Source organism: Oncorhynchus keta, unplaced genomic scaffold (genome assembly GCF_023373465.1).
Source record: "Oncorhynchus keta strain PuntledgeMale-10-30-2019 unplaced genomic scaffold, Oket_V2 Un_contig_6263_pilon_pilon, whole genome shotgun sequence".
Lineage (NCBI taxonomy): Eukaryota > Metazoa > Chordata > Actinopteri > Salmoniformes > Salmonidae > Oncorhynchus > Oncorhynchus keta.
In genome coordinates this window covers 416,070-436,207 of record NW_026288764.1, presented here as the reverse complement: position 1 = coordinate 436,207, position 20,138 = coordinate 416,070, and the positions used below count along the sequence as shown (strand labels likewise).

At 40.0% G+C, this 20,138-nt stretch overlaps 1 protein-coding gene across 1 annotated transcript in view; it reads right to left on the bottom strand.

The window, feature by feature from the left end:
- The window catches only part of LOC118387947 (zinc finger and BTB domain-containing protein 7C), a 31,708-nt gene extending 29,715 nt beyond the window's left edge, over positions 1–1,993 (bottom strand). Inside the window, exon 1 of the mRNA XM_035776815.2 lies at positions 1,785–1,993. The gene's annotated coding sequence lies outside the window, so the exon portion shown is untranslated. The remainder of the gene's footprint in view (positions 1–1,784) is intronic.
- Between the last annotated feature and the right edge of the window lie 18,145 nt (positions 1,994–20,138).

Genomic DNA, 20,138 nt, shown 5'->3' with positions numbered 1-20,138 from the left:
AACCAGGGAACAAATGGCTAAGGTGGATGAAGTAGCTAACTAATATGTTTATCTATTTGTAAGGTTATGACAGCATAAGTGTTACTTGTAAATTAGGCTACTTTAAGAATATTTTTTAACTTCGTAACTATTGAATAGCCAATTTTGAGTGCTTGAAAGACGGTTTTACAACTGGAGTGTGCAGCATTGGTTTCATCAACTGTGCACCTGTATCAACTGAGTGTTGGCCATTTGCGGTTATACATGAGTACATTACTTTTCCATGATTTTCATTGCTGACCAAACATTTTATATAACTGGGCAAATAACGTCCTAGAAATTGTTATCAACAAATGTGCAAATGCGGCTCGCTTTGATCCAATAACGCATCTTGCGACTGCATGATTGAAAGATCGCTTGTGCCTGTCAATGCAGGCCTACAATAATTATACTCTGATATGCTGTGCAGAGATTGGGAGGATAGTGACAAAAACATTGCATCCGGAGGACACTTTGATCCAATTCTGATCCAATTCTGATCGGAGAAGCCTAATTGTGTGGCATTGTGATTTTCTACGTGATAGTTTTTTACTTGTCCCGGGCAAGAGGACATGGATTAATGTCGAGTCCTGCAGTAACACTAACCGACTGAACATGAAGAGACTTGACATGATAGTAAAAATATTGTGATTTTGAGTCACAGCACCAGGGGAGTATGAGAGAAAGAGGCAGTGCCATTACCATGTGTGATGTTGGCACCACACTCACTCTAGAGTCTATATACTGAATGCCTGGGCATTGTGTTGTACTGCCTGTTGCATTGCCACACACCACACTATAGCTGTGCAAATAGAGGGAGGGAGGCTATTCCCAAAATGTTTGTGAACAAGCCAGAGTAAAAGTATCCAGTATGCCATAACAAAAGACTGCACGCAAGCACCCACCCACCCACTCACTGCTTTTGGGAGAGTGTGATGGTCCACTTTTGATTCACACCTTATATAACCATATATAGATATCTCTGGCCTTGACAATTGTGAGCAGGTTGGATTCTATCTGTTTCTGGGCAATGAGAGTTTTCTTTTATATAAAATCTGTTCATTTTATGTCATGGACACAAAACTCCAACTGTATAGAATGTTTTCCTGAAATAACATTTTGAATAAATAATTCCAAATTGGTATCCTGTCATTGTCTTAACGCAGTGTGTTACATATTCTTAAAACCATTCAAGTATTACATTGCTGATGCTCTTGGGGAAGTGTAACGACAATAAGAAAATGTCATGCCAAGTTATTATGTTACACAAAAAAACATTCATGTGCATGATTTAATTGTGTAATTATTAATTCATTACATAAATAACACACACAGTGCCAGATTTAGTGCATTGCAATCTATTCAAAAAGTCCTCATCATTTGAATGGTTTCCTAAATACAGTGAGACTTTTTTAGCAAAGTTGTTCAAGTCTCTCCCAGCCTCTCCTTTTACTAGAAAGTCACACTTTGGAAACATTTGAAAGCATGTTGAACTGATTGAAATGCACTCACTCTGTCAGTGTGTAGGAAAGGATTAGTGACTTGATACTGAGGCAAAGCACATAGTAGATGAGTCTGTATGCAGTGCAGACTCTATAATGTACAGTATGTAACTAACCCTGAGGGTATACCATGCATGATATATGAATATTGAATAGCCCTACAATCTCTCCACTAGAAATCTTGACTAATGAGTCTGTGAGAACTAATTTAAAAAAAACACAAGACTGAAATGAGAAGAAAAAAACAGAAATAGAGTTACTGACCTTTTAACAAAGACAGGTGTTTTGTATTTCAGTTTCTTCTTCTCACTCTACTCTTGGTCCCTGTCTGTCAGGAAGCAGAGTCCTGTCCTCTGTGGCAGGCATGCAAAAGTGAGAGAGAGATATATAGAGAGAGAGAGTGAGTAAGAGACGACAGAAGAGCTCAAATTTGCACTGAAGGTGTGTCAGCTTCGGCAGGGAGAGGAAAATTAACCTTACCACCAAACTGTTACATAAAAGACAAAACAAAAGTGCACACCCACCCAACAACCAACACCCCTCCCTCCCTCTAAACCAAAAGTATTTGGCAGCATACCCCACATGTCCACCTGTGCTGTGCTGAGGGGAGTGACACAGTCACAGGCAAATCTTGGTAACTAACCTGCTCCTTGGCTAGGGCTCACACATTACCTGCATGGGGCTTGGGCTGGGGCTGGGGCTATAACTGGTTTTTGGTTTGGGATTTGGGCTATGGAACTGGGACTGTGACTTGGGCTTTTACAGTATCATCTTGGACTGGGTCTAGAACTGGGACTGAGCTTGGGTGTGGCTGTTGGAATTGATGCTGGGGCTGGGGCATTAACCTCTTAACAGAGATGGCAAGGCCTCAAGACAATGCCTTTGTCACCAGGTAATAAGCTATATAATTACAAAAGTAAAGAACAGAGAATGAGATAAGTGGGCTATCTACCTCAGTGTGTTGGGTCAAGGTGTGTGCTGTGGTGTGGTGGGCTATCTGAGAGTGTGTGTGTGAGTGTGTGTGTGTGTGTGTGTGTGTTGGGTGTGGGTTGGTACCTGCCTGGTAGCACGTAAGAACACACACGTCATTGTGAAGGCTCTATAGAAACATAATGAGAATATAATAATGTGTGATCAGTGATGTCAATGCCAACTATATACCTATTGTATACATACAGGTAACTGCCAAAATAAAGGAAACATTTGAGTAAATGAGGGATAGAAAGTATATTGAAAGCAGGTGATTACACACAGGTGTAGTTCCTGAGTTAATTAAGGGTCTCAAAAGTGTATAGGGGGTTTAAAGGGTGTGTGTGTGTGTATGTTTCAGTCAGCAGATCTCAACCGAATTAATCACTCATGGAGATAGTAATATTATTTTTATATATTTTTACCTCTTTTTCTGATATCCAATTGGTAGTTACAGTCATGTCCTATCGCTGCAACTCCTGTACGGACTCAGGAGAGGTAAAGGTCCTCCGAAACACAACCCCGCCAAGCCTCACTGCTTCTTGACACACTGCTGGAAGCCAGACACACCAATGTGTCGGAGGAAACACAGTACAGCTGGTGATCGAAGTGCATGCACCCGGACCCCAGAGTGTGATTGGACAAGGACATCCTAGCCAGCCAAACCCTCCCCTAACCAGGACGACGCTGGGCCAATTGTATGCCGTCTCATGGCGACACAGCACGGGATCAAACCCGGATCTGTAGTACCGCCTCTAGCACTGCGATGCAGTGCCTTAGACTGCTGCACCACTCGGCAGGCCACTCATGGGAGATTCTGGAGCAGCGCCTGAAATATCGTTTTCCACCACCATCAACAAAACACCAAATTATGGAATTTCTCGTGGAAGTCTGGTGTCGCTTCCCTCAATAGAGTTCCAGACACTTGTAGAATCGATGCAAGGTGTATTTAAGCTGTTCTGGCAATTCGTGGTGACCAACGCCCTGTTAAAAGGTCCAATGCAGCTGTTTTTATCTCAATATCAAATAATTTCTGAGTATCAATTAAGACCTTACTGTGATTGTTTTTATTTAAAATTGTAAAAAAGATACAAGCTTCTTAGCAAAGAGAAATTTCTCAAGCAAGAATGAGTCTGAGCCTGGCCTTAGTGGGGAGGAGAAAACTGAAAACTAACTTATTGGCGGAGTGGTTTGGCCTCGACCGGGAGTCGCATTGGGCGGTGCACAATTGACCCAGGGCTTTTACTTGGCTCAATCCGCTCTAGAGACTCCTTGTGGCGGGCCGGGTGCCTGCAGGTTGACTTCCATCGTGAGTTGAACAGTGTTTCCTCTGACACATTGGTGCAGCTGGCTTCCGGGTTAAGCCGGCAGGTGTTAAGAAGCGCGGTCATGTTTGAGAGGACGCATAACTCGACTGTTGCCCGCTCCCGTGTTCCAGCGATGAGGCAAGATTGCAATTGGATATTACAAAATTGGGGAGAAAAAGGGCATTATCAGTATTCTCACATTGTCACAGTATTAGTCCAACCTTATTGTGTGGAAATACTGTACACTGTTTATAAAACACAAGAAAATCACGTTTTTGACTGCACTGGGACTTTAAGACATTGGTGTTATCTTTATTTTGGCAGTTATTCCTTGGGTCAACTGAGGACGGCCTTAGACTTTATGGAATGAAGTGATGTGTTTTAAGATCTCCCAAAATTGCATTTCATTTTACACAGTATTACAAGTGAATAAATAATACAATGGTACGTGAGAAATCTTTGCTTCATTTTATTCATTTTGTAAATTTGCCCAGGAATGTGTCTTTTGATTAATTAGTGAAATTACACCTGTAACCACGTTTCCATCCACAGTTTTTATGCGAGCCATACCGTATACATAAAAAAATCAGCTGTGATGGGAAACAGGAAGTTTCGGTACAATTTTATAAATGCCAACAGATCATTTGTTTGTTGGACATGGTGGGATCTTTTTGTGTATGTAAAATGTATTATGCGAGAAATGGTGGTGGAAATAACCATCATATCAAAGTAAACTTGGAGACATGCGATTATATGGTGAGTGGTCCTCCCACTACGACTCAGGAAACCATGCAGTACTACAGATAAAATAAATGATGATGAACTGCACAGGGTGGTGAAAGTGCAGGATGATGAGCTTGATGCTCCTTCCAATAAATATCAGGGGCCTTATTCTGGTGACCTGATGGTTGGTGCTTAACTTCCGTATGACAAACAGAAATAATCTTGCTCTTATCCATAATAGACTAGCCTACCCGCACTGTATCTACAAGCTGTTGGCTAGAGCACACGTGCCAAGACCAGAGAAGGCACATTTACTATTTAACACAGAGTCGGTAGAGTTGAAAATGTGATGGAAACACATTGAACTTTAGATTTTTTTTCGGTACATGAAAACGTAAGCAGAAACGTACATTTTGTGTGCACTACGTGAAGTCCGTTTGGTGGATACCCACCACTGGGGGAAATATTAGCATATTTTCTTTATGCAGTGTTTTGAATATTCACGTGAAAATATTTTGCCAATTGGAAGGAAACCTAGCTTATGTCTCACAGTCTAGCAATCAATGGCATTCATGCTAGCATATTTCCTACTGAGATGACTGTTATAAAACATGTTCTTGAGTTTAAAATAATCAGTACTGAAACTTTCAGATGAAGTTAAAGACAAGGGTTTAGCTATCTTGGAATTAAGAAAATTTTCAATAATTGTATTTTCAAGAATGTAATTTCTTCTTAAATGTTTGCTTAAGCAAAAACATAAAAAATAGCACATGAACATTTCCAATAACCTTTTTGAGGAATCGCAACTTTGGTTAACTTTCTTCTAAAGTCTATAGTTAAGGAAAAAATGGCAGTTAATCTTACTCCTACCCGACACGCAGGCACCCCATCTAGACATCTGGAAATGCAAATGCGCTACGCTAAATGCTAATAGCACTTGTTAAAAATCAAACGTTCATTAAAATGCACATGCAGGGTACTGAATTAAAGCTACACTCGTTGTTAATCCAGCCAACAAGTCAGATTTTTAAAATGCTTTTCGGCGAAAGCATGAGAAGCTATTATCTGATAGCATGTAACACCCCAAAAGACCCGCAGGGGACGTAAACAAAATAATTAGCATAGTCGGCGCTACACAAAACGCACAAATAAAATATAAAACATTCATTACCTTTGACAATCTTCTTTGTTGGCACTCCTAGATGTCCCATAAACATCACTATTGCGTCTTTTTTTTTGTTTAAATCGGTCCATACATAGCCTAGATATCGATCTATGAAGACTGTGTGATCAAGGAAAAAACATTGTTTTTTAACGCAACGTCATTTTTTTAAATTAAAAAAGTCGACGATAAACTTTCACAAAACACTTCGAAATACTTTTGTGATGCAACTTTAGGTATTAGTAAACGTTAATAATCAATCAAATTGATCACGAGGCAATGTATATTCTATAGCTGTACGTCTAGAAATAATGTCCGTGTAAATCTCAACCAAAATATCCGGTCGGAGACCGGAAGAAATGCGCTGCCTTGTGTCCGTTTGACCAAGAAACAAATCTTAGGCAAATGACAAGACTGTTGACATCGTGTGGAAGCTGTAGGTATTGCAACCTCGGCCCCATTTAATGTGGTTCACATTCAACAATGGGTTCAAGTGGCGCATGGATATATTTTCCCATTTTCAGTGATCAGATTTTCCTGCGCTTTTCGATGAAACGCACGTTCTGTTATAGTCACAGCCGTGATTTAACCAGTTTTATAAACGTCTGAGTGTTTTCTATCCACACATACTAATCATATGCATATACTATATTCCTGGCATGAGTAGCAAGGCGCTGAAATGTTGCGCGATTTTTAACAGAATGTTCGAAAAAGTAGGGGGTCGACTTAAGAGGTTAAGGAAGAGGTCAAGGTTTTGTGAATCTGGGCACAGGTTTGCTCTGCATTCTAATCTGTTTATTGTGCAAATTGTTGCTTGTTGTAACTTCTACCAATACATTTCCAAAATTCAGTAATTTAAGTGTGAAACATAATTGAAAATGTAATGAGTCCCTCTCATCACAGTCATTTAGAATAATGCCAGTGGTCCTACTCCACTACACTGATTAACATAAAACCCCGAAGCAAGGTCTCAAACTCCTGTCTAATTTCTGTTGGCTTTTCAATTACTGATCACAAACAAAAGACAACAACTGCACAGAGAATGGACTATTAAAATGCTCTCTTTCTCAGTTAGCCCAGTCTTTGAGGGGTAGGGAGTGCATAAGGGTAGGGTGAGTGTAGTGTATAAGGTAAGGGTAGGTAGGTGGGTGAGCGGTAGGGTGATGGTAGGGTATAAAATAAGGGTGGGTGAGGGTAAGGATGTTGTCTTGTTGAGAGACACACCCAAGGCTTCTCTCCCATATCTGCCAACGGTCCTCTCCCACCGTGACCCTGGCCTCACCTGGCATCATCTGACTCCTGCACTCACCTGAGACTGACAGCATAGTGTATTTAATCAACCTGCCACTTAAGGGTGGCAGGGTAGCCTAGTGGTTAGAGCGTTGGCCTAGTAACTGGAAAGTTGCAAGTTCAAACCCCCGAGCTGACAAGGTACAAATCTGTTGTTCTGCCCTTGAACAGGCAGTTAACCCACTATTCCTAGGCTGTCATTGAAATTAAGAATTTGTTCTTAACTGACTTGCCTAGTTAAGAGAAGATAAAATAAATTACCTGTGAAGCTCTGCGTCTACGTTCTTATCATAGTCAGACAACCTGCCACCACTGGGGCAACTTTAATTCACACAAATGTGGTTAATAGTTACAGTATGACAAGTGTTATGTCAAGGAAGAGAGGATTACAGTATGGGTGTGTACATACAGTTCAGGTTCAGGTTCACTATTCTGGAGATCACACAATGTACACTTGTTTTTACTTTGTTTTATTCAGAAATGTATGGAGTTGTCTATCTGAAGTTGACCATATTTTTGTTGCTATTGGAGTAGGGGTGAAAGCAGTAGAATTCACAACAATTCTAAAAAAACAATATGTACTGGTATGTGCCATAGACATTGTCCCATGTACCATAGTCTCCGTAGAACATGCTAAACAGGCCCTTATCCGCCACCATGAGCAAAGTCTGGCTAGGAAACCAATGTAACACTTGTAAAAAATGAGAGGTGGAGAAAGAGTTTGTGAGAGAGAGAGAGAGAGAGAGCGAGAGCGGGGGGGGGGTAGCGAGAAGGGGGGTAGAGAAAGAGAGGAGAGAGGGAGGGGTAGGATAGAGACGAAACAGTTCTCATTGAGGCAATGCCAAGGCTACACCCCTGGCGTGGTCGGACTGGTTCACACCGGCAGCTCTCTCTCTCTCCCTCCCTCCCTCCCTCTCCCAACCAGGCCCAAAATCAATGGCATGACAAGACAGGGAGAGGAATGTGATCTCACCACACACACTCTCTCCCCAAGTTATTACCTCACCCCCTGCATCCACATCCACACCCTCACCTGCCTCACCCCGCACCCATTCATCCACCAGCCCTGGCACTCTCTCTCTCTTCCTGGTTCTCCCCCTCCCTCCATTCCTCCAATCCTCCTCTCTAATGATATTCCTGCCAGGCCGGAATGTTTTTCTTAGCCTCTCCTACACACTTTCACAGAGCTCCTCTCTCAACATACATCCTACCCACCCTGTAGCCGGAGGAGGGGTTGGGTGGGCAGCTGCAGGAGGGAGGGAGAGACAGAGGCAGGATAAGGATGGGAGGGAGGGAGGGGAGCACTTGTATCAACTTAACCCTGTCATTGCATAGGGTTGAGAGAATACATATATACCAGGCTGGAGTTATTTTAATCTATGGACATGAGTTAATGTACAGTATTTAGATATACAATGTGACAAACATGGTATTTTCATAAGTATGCCCTATTACTGAACCACAGGCAATGGGGACCAAGGAGCATGCCCCTCCCATAATCTTGTGATTGACAGACCAAGATAACTCCCATCTTCAGACAAGGGGAGTATGCTGTCTGTATTTTATGAATGAGGTCAACTGCTTCTTTTAACTGTATGTGACTTCAACACTTTGATGATCATGAAACATTTATTTTCTTACTTTATTTAGTATTCCCCACATTGTTATAATAATACCCATCCACTCTTTCAACTCTCATGAGGTATTTTCTTGGTTCTCAGTAAAGAGAATGATCTTATGTGATTGGGGAGACAGGATGTGAGTCTGGGTTAATATAGAGATCTCTAAAGGTTATAGTGTTTGTTATCAGGTCTCACTGTACCATCACCTTGTTGTTGTGGTTAAGAAACAGGCCCAGCAGGAGAGGTGAGCTTTTTCAGAGCATCTCTATCTCATCAAATCTTCTCAGAGCTGCACAAATCAACAAGACACACTTTTCAGAAAAGAGGAAAGTGTCTGATAGCCACAACTTTTTTCATAATTCTGATTAAAAGATGCGGGGGTTAACAGAATTCGAAGACACCCTGTAAAAAGGGGTTGTAAAAACTTTTTATTTAATGTCTTGTGCAGTTAGTGTCCTCAGCAATGATATTGAACATATACAGACATTCCAAGATGGATCCACAGAATCATTTTCATTCTGAGCACGAAGGGGTTATTGTGGGTATTGTGGAACGCAGTTAAGTAAATTAAGCTTGAAAATAAAGAATAAACCAGTAATCTACACCAGGGCAGTTGTAGGTCAGTGAGCCGGGACTTCATCTCTACCTCGGTCATTATCAAAACAGACTTGTACAGTAGTTACCCATGACTTCTTGCTTGCTGTTTTCCAGATTGAGTGGCTACATGTGGGGACAATATAATATATATTCAGTACATAATCATGAGTGTTGACTATCAATATCCTACATAATGATTATGGTTGAGGAGAGGGCTGGACTGGTCAGTGAATATGATTGTGGGTTAGCTGTGGAGAGCTGTTAAAATAGCCAGGCGAGGAGAGCGAGGAGTGGCTACTTCCCTAAAAACAAAAAATGAAACATGAAAAAAATCACATAAAAACGCGTAAGAAAAAATAGTAGAAACAAACATTTATGGACAAATCACGTTTAAAAAAAATCACAAGTCAGACGTGGTTTTCTGACACGTATGACATTCAAATGAGTCAGACACATGTGAAGGTTTACATAGATTTTTCACATGGGGTTTCCAAACATTTCACGTGATATTCTAAATTTCACATTTTTGAAACCAGCCAGAGGAGAACCCAAGTCTCCCAGGGGAGAAGCCAATGTCTTCACCATTAGACCAGGCAGGCCAACACTGAGTTTCTCAATGTATATCTACTATTCATTTCTCTCAATCTCAGATGAATGACTCTCCAATTCAAAATATGTCTGTCAAACATTTAAAATGTATTTGAGATAATCGCAGGATTTGCTGCGATTAATCACAAATTCTGAATTTGATCAAATTGAGCAGTAATTTAAGGCTTTTTTTACATAAAAAGCATTACAAGAATGATGATTAATAATTGATAATTTATAATTAATTAATAATAATAATTAGTAATTGATAATTGATAATAAAATAATTGATGTCTTGTTTTTGTCCAAAGTAACGGTTAGCAAAATCAAGAAAAATGTATAAATCACACTTCCTTTAACCTCAAATGTCAACTTGTTTTGACATCACTGTAAGGGATTTCCTCCTCTTCTTCTTCCGAAGAGGAGAGGCGAAAAGGATCAGAGGACCAATATGCGGCGTGGTAAGTGTCCATGGTTCTTTTAAACGTAAATGTACACATGAACAACTGGATACAAAAACAAGAAAGGTGAAAACCCCAAACAGTCCTATCTGGTGCAAACACAGAGACAGGAACAATCACCCACAAACACACAGTGAAACCCAGGCTACCTAAGTATGATTCTCAATCAGAGACAACTAATGACACCTGCCTCTGATTGAGAACCATACTAGGCCGAAACATAGAAATACCCAAATCATAGAAAAACAAACATAGACTGCCCACCCCAACTCACGCCCTGACCATACTAAATAATGACAAAACAAAGGAAATAAAGGTCAGAACGTGATAATCACATTCTTGTTTTTAGTTATATAGATTATGTATTTTGGATGTTTTCAGTGTATTTTGAAATGCTTACAGACAATGAGACTAATCACAATAAAATAAATATTACAAAAAGTTAACTCTGACAGCCCTAATTCAATATCATCTCTTTGTAGAAAAGTATCTGTATCAATGCACAAGGCGAGACCCAAATGCAGACACAGGAGGCCGATGATTTGAGTCTTACAATGTTTATTAATCCAATGGGGTAGGCAAGAGAATGGTCGTGGACAGGCAAAAAGATCAAAACCAGATCAGAGTCCAGGAGGCACAGAGTGTCAAACAGGCTCGTGGTCAAGGCGGGCAGAATGGTCAAGCAGACGGGTATAAAGTCCAGAAACAGGCAAGGGTCAAAACTTGGAGGACTAGAAAAGGAGAATGCAAAAAGCAGGAGAACGGGAAAAACGCTGGTTAACTTGGAAACATGCAACTGGCACAGAGAGACAGGAAACAGGATTAATGCACTGGGGAAAAGAAGAGACACCTGGAGGCAGTGGAGACAATAACGAGGACATGTGAAACTGATTAGGGTGTGACAATGTGTTTACATTCATCCCAAAAGCAAACACATTCACACATTTTCAAACAAAAACCAATGAACAGCTAAAAATAATAGAAGCTAAAAAATGAAATTCTATCGCCTATCACTAAGCTAGCTAGTGGTTGACAATTAGCATGCGTCCATTAGATTCAAATTTGATCAAAAGTAGCCTTCTAAAATACATATCATTAGCGTGGTTCATCTGTACATATTTAAATACACTTCATGAGCCCTCGTTTGTAAACAAAATTATTTAAGAGCCAAAACATATATAATGGGGAAAGAAATCTGCCAAAAACTACATCTTGTTCTCATTGACTTGCATACAATAGTGTGCTAGCTAGCTAACTTAAACTCACCCCATTCCGTACAAATGTGCACAACCGCAACATTCAAACGAGGCTACAAAGAAAACTAATGGGACTGTAGCAACTGTGTTGACTTCAAAATCGGGGGTGTGAACTACGTTTCTATTCAAGCGTTGATTGACATGGTAATGGCTCTATAGTATTGGAGAAAAATTTAAAAAAACGGACCCTGCGTTACATCGTGACTTGTCATGCCGTATGTACAGCACGCATAAAGCAACTATTTCTGTCTTACAATCTCTCTCCACCAAGTGTAGCACTTCTCTCATCCTTTAAAAACAAGAAATGGACAGTGACGGGGGGGATACCTAGTCATTTTTTTCGTCATCATTGCATGTGATCATCATTCTCAAAGCTGCTGTTTACTTCTAAGATCACTTTAGCACCGCCCTAAAAACCCGATTCAAATTCGACACAAACCTTCAAATAGGTATGTAATGACACATATAAACTCTTTATAGTGTTTTATTTACATTTTAGAGGCGATAAGGTGATAAGTTGGACAGATCGAGTGAAAGAAAGCAATTTTCCCACACGACATCTCTCCTCACTACCACGCATTAGTTTCGCTTCCACACCCGCCATTTTTAAAAAGAGGGCTCATTGCCTTCTTGAATCATGCAGAAACAGGCAGCGTGGGGGTCATGTAATTGATTCGGTTGGAAAGCGGAGAAATTGTGCTTTACAATGGTATTGACATTACAGTTGATCTGGAAGTATTATGTTTTTGGGGCGCTAAAATAAGGTCAATTGTACGGACCAAGGCGATGTTCAAAAGCGAGTGAGTTTACGTTTCACACCCACAGTTGCAATGAACATTTCATAGCCCATAGACTCGATTTCATTGGTAAACAGGATGAGGGCGGTAATTGGACAGGTTCAGAGACCTTCAACCAGGCGTGTGCCATCAAAAGACCGCAGAAGTCCCAAGTTATTTAGGAGATGTTTTGGTTAAACATTTTGAGCATGATAGTTGGATAAAGTACAACAATTAATGCATCGTACCTGTTCATTACTGGCTTGCACACCCGTTATACAGTGAATAATCTAGGGGCAGCAAATGTAAGCCAATGTCGTCAGTAACTAAAACAAGATAAGAAAGAAAAGCAATAATATTTTTTCTAACTAATGACAGACATAACACTCGCATTTGCCTGTTGGCTGTTAATATGTTTATTAATTAATGATCAGAAATTAGTTTATCGTTTATCATCATCGTTTATCATCATTGTTACTTTGTTTAACTCCATTCCTCATAGCCGGCCTCGCTGTCGGTTCTGCTCAGGTCATTATACCACCGGGTGAAAGCGGAGGAAATAGAGTGTTAACTCTGCCCACCCAGGAAAGATTCTAGCACCTTGCTTGCAAAAAACGTGCAAACTCAATATTTGTCCTCCAGACAAGTGCAGTACATCACCTGTAATGAGATGTAAGAGGGGGTTAATTGTAACCAGTAGTGGTGCAACCTATGTGTTGTGATAGAGTTTTTTGCTCTATAACCTGTTAGTTCATATTACTTGACACTGTGATATCCTGTATAGGCCTAAGGCCAAGACAATAAGAAGACAGTGGCAGAATAAATTCAACCAAAACCAGTTTTGTGTTTCATCACAAACCCGGAGAGCAACAGGGGTCTCGTGAAGTCCACAAAACATATTGCATATAACAAACAGTTACATGACCTACAGCAAGGTCAAGCAAGTTCATGTTTCCGAAATTTTCAGACTGCTAAACATCTATTGATTTAGAACCACAGAGAGTTGCCGCAAGTCACAAGTAAACAGGTGCGTCCTCCACTATTCTAGTACCATTTCAACTTAAACATTTCAACATCATCTAATCACCTATGCTTAGTCTAATGTAGTAAAAACTAAAAGATACCAAAAACTACATAGTCAAATCAACGTAAGCTAAATATTATGTGGCTGTCCATTGTACTGATTTCTTTGTGTGTGTGTGTGTGTGTGTGTGTGTGTGTGTGTGTGTGTGTGTGTGTGTGTGCGCAACCGCGTGCAAGTAGAAAAAATATGTTGACTCACCCAGGACTGTTATGGTGACTGTATTACCACCACACTGGCAGTCACGAGTCATGAAGGCAGTCAAATTCCACGTGACCGTTTAGTCACAGTAATTAGGCGTCTCCAAGCTCTGATGCTGCTTATGGTCATTAGTATCCTACCAAACTTGCTAACTGCCTGGTTCTCAGCACTCTATTGTCCCTCTAATAACTCCGAAATCAATGGAAATCTAATCGAAAATCTAATCAAACACTCATGAGCTTATGTTGCGCAACATTTCTATAGACTATGCAATTGCCTGAGTGATGGCCTTTGTTAAAAATAGCTTTCCTAATATCAAGCACGGGAAAAGCGTCCTCCATTCGCTATTTAAGTGTGTAGATGACATGTATTTTTTCCCCTGCCCCTATTTCAAAACAGGTGTATGATAACGGTCCATCCACAAATTCCACACATATTATTTAGTACATGTAAAGATTAAATTGATAATAGTCTGATGGTTGACAATATTAGCCTATCACTTGTGAATTATATACAGTTCCTTCCGAAAGTATTCGGCCCCCTTGAACTTTGCGACCTTTTGCCACATTTCAGGCTTCAAACATAAAGATATAAAACTGTATTTTTTTGTGAAGAATCAACAACAAGTGGGACACAATCATGAAGTGGAACGACATTTATTGGATATTTCAAACTTTAACAAATCAAAAACTGAAAAATTGGGCGTGCAAAATTATTCAGCCCATTTACTTTCACTGCAGCAAACTCTCTCCAGAAGTTCAGTGAGGATCTCTGAATGATCCAATGTTGACCTAAATGACTAATGATGATAAATACAATCCACCTGTGTGTAATCAAGTCTCCGTATAAATGCACCTGCACTGTGATAGTCTCAGAGGTCCGTTAAAAGCGCAGAGAGCATCATGAAGAACAAGGAACACACCAGACAGGTCCGAGATACTGTTGTGAAGAAGTTTAAAGCCGGATATGGATACAAAAATATTTCCCAAGCTTTAAACATCCCAAGGAGCACTGTGCAAGCGATAATATTGAAATGGAAGGAGTATCAGACCACTGCAAATCTAACAAGACCTGGCCGTCCCTCTAAACTTTCAGCTCATACAAGGAGAAGACTGATCAGAGATGCCGCCAAGAGGCCCATGATCACTCTGGATGAACTGCAGAGATCTACAGCTGAGGTGGGAGACTCTGTCCATAGGACAACAATCAGTCGTATATTGCACAAATCTGGCCTTTATGGAAGAGTGGCAAGAAGAAAGCCATTTTTTAAACATATCCATAAAAAGTGTCATTTAAAGTTTGCCACAAGCCACCTGGGAGACACACCAAACATGTGGAAGAAGGTGCTCTGGTCAGATGAAACCAAAATTGAACTTTTTGGCAACAATGCAAAAAAGTTATGTTTGGCGTAAAAGCAACACAGCTCATCACCCTGAACACACCATCCCCGCTGTCAAACATTGTGGTGGCAGCATCATTGTTTGGGCCTGCTTTTCTTTAGCAGGGACAGGGAAGATGGTTAAAATTGATGGGAAGATGGATGGAGCCAAATACAGGACCATTCTGGAAGAAAACCTGATGGAGTCTGCAAAAGACCTGAGACTGGGACGGAGATTTTGTCTTCCAACAAGACAATGATCCAAAACATAAAGCTAAATCTACAATGGAATGGTTCAAAAATAAACATATCCAGGTGTTAGAATGGCCAAGTCAAAGTCCAGACCTGAATCCAATCGAGAATCTGTGGAAAGAACTGAAAACTGCTGTTCACAAATGCTCTCCATCCAACCTCACTGAGCTCGAGCTGTTTTGCAAGGAGGAATGGGAAAAAATTTCAGTCTCTCGATGTGCAAAACTGATAGAGACATACCCCAAGCGACTTACAGCTGTAATCGCAGAAAAATGTGGCGCTACAAAGTATTAACTTAAGGGGGCTGAATAATTTTGCACGCCCAATTTTTCAGTTTTTGATTTGTTAAAAAAGTTTGAAATATCCAATAAATGTCGTTCCACTTCATGATTGTGTCCCACTTGTTGTTGATTCTTCACAAAAAAATACAGTTTTATATCTTTATGTTTGAAGCCTGAAATGTGGCAAAAGGTCGCAAAGTTCAAGTGGGCCGAATACTTTCCCAAGGCACTGTATGATCACTTGATGATGCCAGGGTAAGGCAAGAAACTATGCCTTTTTTTGCGACTTTTCGAATCATAGTGGCACACCTCATGTATCCTAGCCTATATGGCCTATATGTTTTGATAAGGTTTGTATCACAACTAAAGTGGCCAAATAACTTATTAAAATTAAGCACATTGATCCGCTTTACAAGAGGTTTAGAGCCTGACTGGCATACATAACCATTGCGCGTGTTTCAAGTTTGGGGAAGATAATTTCATCATAAAAATTAACCTTTATAATAAAGGCATTACATGCGTAATCACATTTGTGGTCACTTTTGAAAATGGTGTTTTTGCGCTAATGGAACATTTGCGTTTTATAGCATTGCTTCACTTATAATGTGAAGAAATAGCCAAATAGTTTATCAACATTTTAAGCTAAACGTTCTGATCTGGTGCGTCAGCCTAATTTTTTTTATGTTAGTGGTTGTATTAATTTGAGATCTATTACATCCGACAACTGTCCCAGACTATGTTTGGAATATTTATTTCTCGCACAGAATAGAATAGGTCAACTCTTGTACTATGGGGGATAGTAGATTGTCAATGACAAGTGCTTTTGTTTTTCTTAGTCCGACTCATGTTGCTGTCTGACGAAAAGTACATGTTAACAGTTCTTCCAATATCTTCAATATGCACCTCGGATAAGGACGCACGCAGTTGCGTCCCCAATGTGTCTGTCTTCCCTTGTAGCCTGTGAGAAAGGCCCAATAACGTGATGGAGAGCCATGTGAGTGAGAGGTGCTTCAGAGCACGCAGCACTCAGGGAGAAGGGAATTATCATTATTATATTTAGCGCAAGGGCACAATGGCCACAGGCTGCAAAATGCATGGATGTTGTTGTGGGTATTACGACCACAATAAGGGGATGCCACCGGGGAATTTGAGGCATTATCAGGTGCTTGTCATATTGTGAATGAGAAACTGATGAGGTGTGTACAGCCTACGCAAAAAAACAAAGCAGAGCTCATGCCTTTCAAGCAACTGTTTTCAAATCCTCATTAGAGTCGCATCATGTAGCCTTACAATGTATTAAAAATCTAAACATGTAGCCTAACGTTTGTAGAACAACTAAAGTTACATTAATAACTCTAAATTAAGCATATAGGAGTACCTATTTCTTTGTTAACTGCTCAACACAGAATCGCTGCATGTGCACACTCACAGGCTGACAAAATTTTATGACGCCACAGGCCCTAGACTCACCCTACTTGTAGAGAAATGCTAATGCCATTCTCCTCTTTCATGTTGCCTAAACGGTCTATGACTATGTCATGATTTAGCACAAGCTTTTAGTGTTTGTTGTCCTAGGCCAGCTAGTTAGCCTACTACATATAGCTACATATTGAACTTCCATCCCCTCAGGCCAGGGGCACCATGTACGTTTCTGGTTGGATCAGAATTTCCATTATAATCATTGGCCAGTACGGAGGATTAACCAGCGGAAGGCAACAACACAACGAGATGCAACAATTCAAGTTTTAAAAATATGAATTACATTTGGCTTTTGAGGTGATGTTGTTGGTCTGAAGCCAAATCCAAACTGGCTTCCCTTTACACTTTTTTTAAGATCACCAGGACCATTCACAGTTGAACTCAATCAGATTAGCTAAACACTGATTGGCTACATATATTATTTTTTTAATCAAAGGAGGTCAAATGCTTGCTGGCTTTCCATGTATTCAGTGCTACGGGCGGCAACAATATCATATTATTTTTACCAGACAGAATCAGATAGATGGGCTTCACATACAGAGACAGAGGGGCGTTGTTTTGCTCGCTCGGATGCTATCAACACTCTTGCGAATTGAAGGATTATTGTATATGGTTTTTTTTTTTATATATATTTTGGGGAAGCCTGGCTTTGCTTGGCACCCATGAATACATGACACTGATTGTAACAAATGTCTAATCTTAGTTTAATCCAAGAAAATACAAAAATAATTATTGTAATCAACTATACCAATCAAAAGATGGGGAATGTTCCGCAGGTTAATAATCAAGAGAGAGAGGCAGCAAGAATATTTAAAATAAAAACATATTTCGTCAATAACATTTGTTTTTTTAATATCGATTTAAGCAAAACTTCCTAGGTATGTACAGTTGAAGTCGGAGGTTTACATACACCCTAGCCAAATACATTTAAACTCCGTTTTTCACAAATCCTATCCAAATTCTATTTTTGCTTCATCAGACAAGAGACATTTCTCCAAAAAGTACGATCTTTGTCCCCATGTGCAGTTGCAAACCATAGTCAGGATTTTTTATGGCGGTTCTGGAGCAGTGGCTTCTTCCTTGCTGAGCGGACTTATATATATATATTTATATAAAACCTGAAAGTCCGCTTGCGACCACATGTCCACATGTCCACATGTCCATACATACATACATACATACATACATACATACATACATACATACATACATACATACATACATACATACATACATACATACATATATATATATATATATTGGACTCGTTTTACTGTGGATATAGATACTTTTGTACCTGTTTCCTTCAGCATCTTCACAAGGTCCTTTGCTGTTGTTCTGGAATTGATTTGCACTTTCGCACCAAATTACGTTCATGTCTAGGAGACAGAAGGATAGGGAGAGCTGGAATATGTCCATACACATCCAGCCAGCTGGTCTACATACAGTACGTTTTTTCAAGATTAATGATGAGAAGTGAATCATCCAACCCATTGGGTATCTCACTGCATCCCCATATCCCATGTATTGAAATATGCAGACAGATGGATTTAAAGTATGTAATACTTCTGGCAGCCACCTTTTTAGCTCCGCCCACAACTTCTGGACTTCTTAGCGTTCCCAGAAAGCATGGATTATTGAGTCATTATTAGTTTTACACTTAAGACATGACTCTGTCATCACACTGTAGAATATTCTAAGAGATTGTCAGTTGGATAAGCTCTCTGCAAGGTTTTGTATATCTTCCCTATCATATGAACATCCTTCTCTGACTCAAACAATAATCCCTCAAGGTTGCCCTGATGTCCAAAATATTTTAAATCGATATTACTTCATGTGTAAGTTTGAAGTTGCATGTATTTGAAACTATCTACATAGGTCAGTCCAAAATTACATTTTAATTATGTCATGGAAATCAATGTAGTTCCTGTTACCAAGTAATTTACGGTTTCTATGGCTTCAGTTTTCAATGTGGACCAATTTATCGGTGAATTCTGAAAAGCTATCCAAGGATTGTTCCATAAGGTTGTGTTTTTAGGAAGGGATATTGCTTCTTGTAGAATGTGTTTCATTTTCTTCCATATTGTTATAGTGTTCGTAACTTGGGCTCCAGAGTGGCGCAGAGGTCTAAGGCACTGCATCTCAGTGCAAGAAGCGTCACTAGATTGAAACCAGGCTGTATCACATCCGGCCGTGATTGGAAGTCCCATAGGGCGGCGCACAATTGGCCCAGCGTCATCCAGGATAGGCTGTCATTGTAAATAAGAATTTGTTCTTAACCGACTTGCCTAGTTAAATGAAGATTTGATAAATAAATATAACTAAGTTGTTAAAGTTCTCACACTGAACAAAAATATAAATGCAACAATTTCAAAGATTTTACTAGGTTACAGTTACATTTTTTTTTACATTTAAGTCATTTAGCAGACGCTCTTATCCAGAGCGACTTACAAATTGGTGCATTCACCTTATGACATCCAGTGGAACAGCCACTTTACAATAGTGCATCTAAATCTTTTAAGGGGGGTGAGAAGGATTACTTTATCCTATCCTAGGTATTCCTTAAAGAGGTGGGGTTTCAGGTGTCTCCGGAAGGTGGTGATTGACTCCACAGTCCACAGTTCATATAAGGAAATCAAGTCAACTGAAAGAAATGCATTAGGCCCTAATCTATGGATTTCACATTCCTGGGAATACAGATATGCATATGTTAGTCACAAATACCTTTAAAAAAGGTACATGTGTGGATCAGAAAACCAATCAGTATCATGAAGTGTAACACATTTCTTCGCATAAATTTGATCAGGCTGTTGATTGTGGCCTGTGGAATGTTGTCCCACTCCTCTTCAATGGCTGTGCGAAGTTGATTGATATTTATATTGATATTGAACGTGGCGAACGTGTTCCGGTTGGAGCGAGCGGTCGCATTCGCACTTCGCTCTGCAGGTTGTATAACTTTTTCATTACATTTCATTATAGTACAACGGTTGATTTGTCTAATCTTAGCAATTCTTCTTAGCTAGCTACATAGCCGTCCTTGTATCAGAGATAATTGCATAATTATCGTATTTCGTCGCCCTAACGTAGCCTTCACTGCTATTCGCCCAGGAGCTAGCTAACGCTAGCTAACGCACACAGATTAGCATCACTGTAGTGCTATTCACTCAACTGTACGACTTGATTAGTTTACTGTTA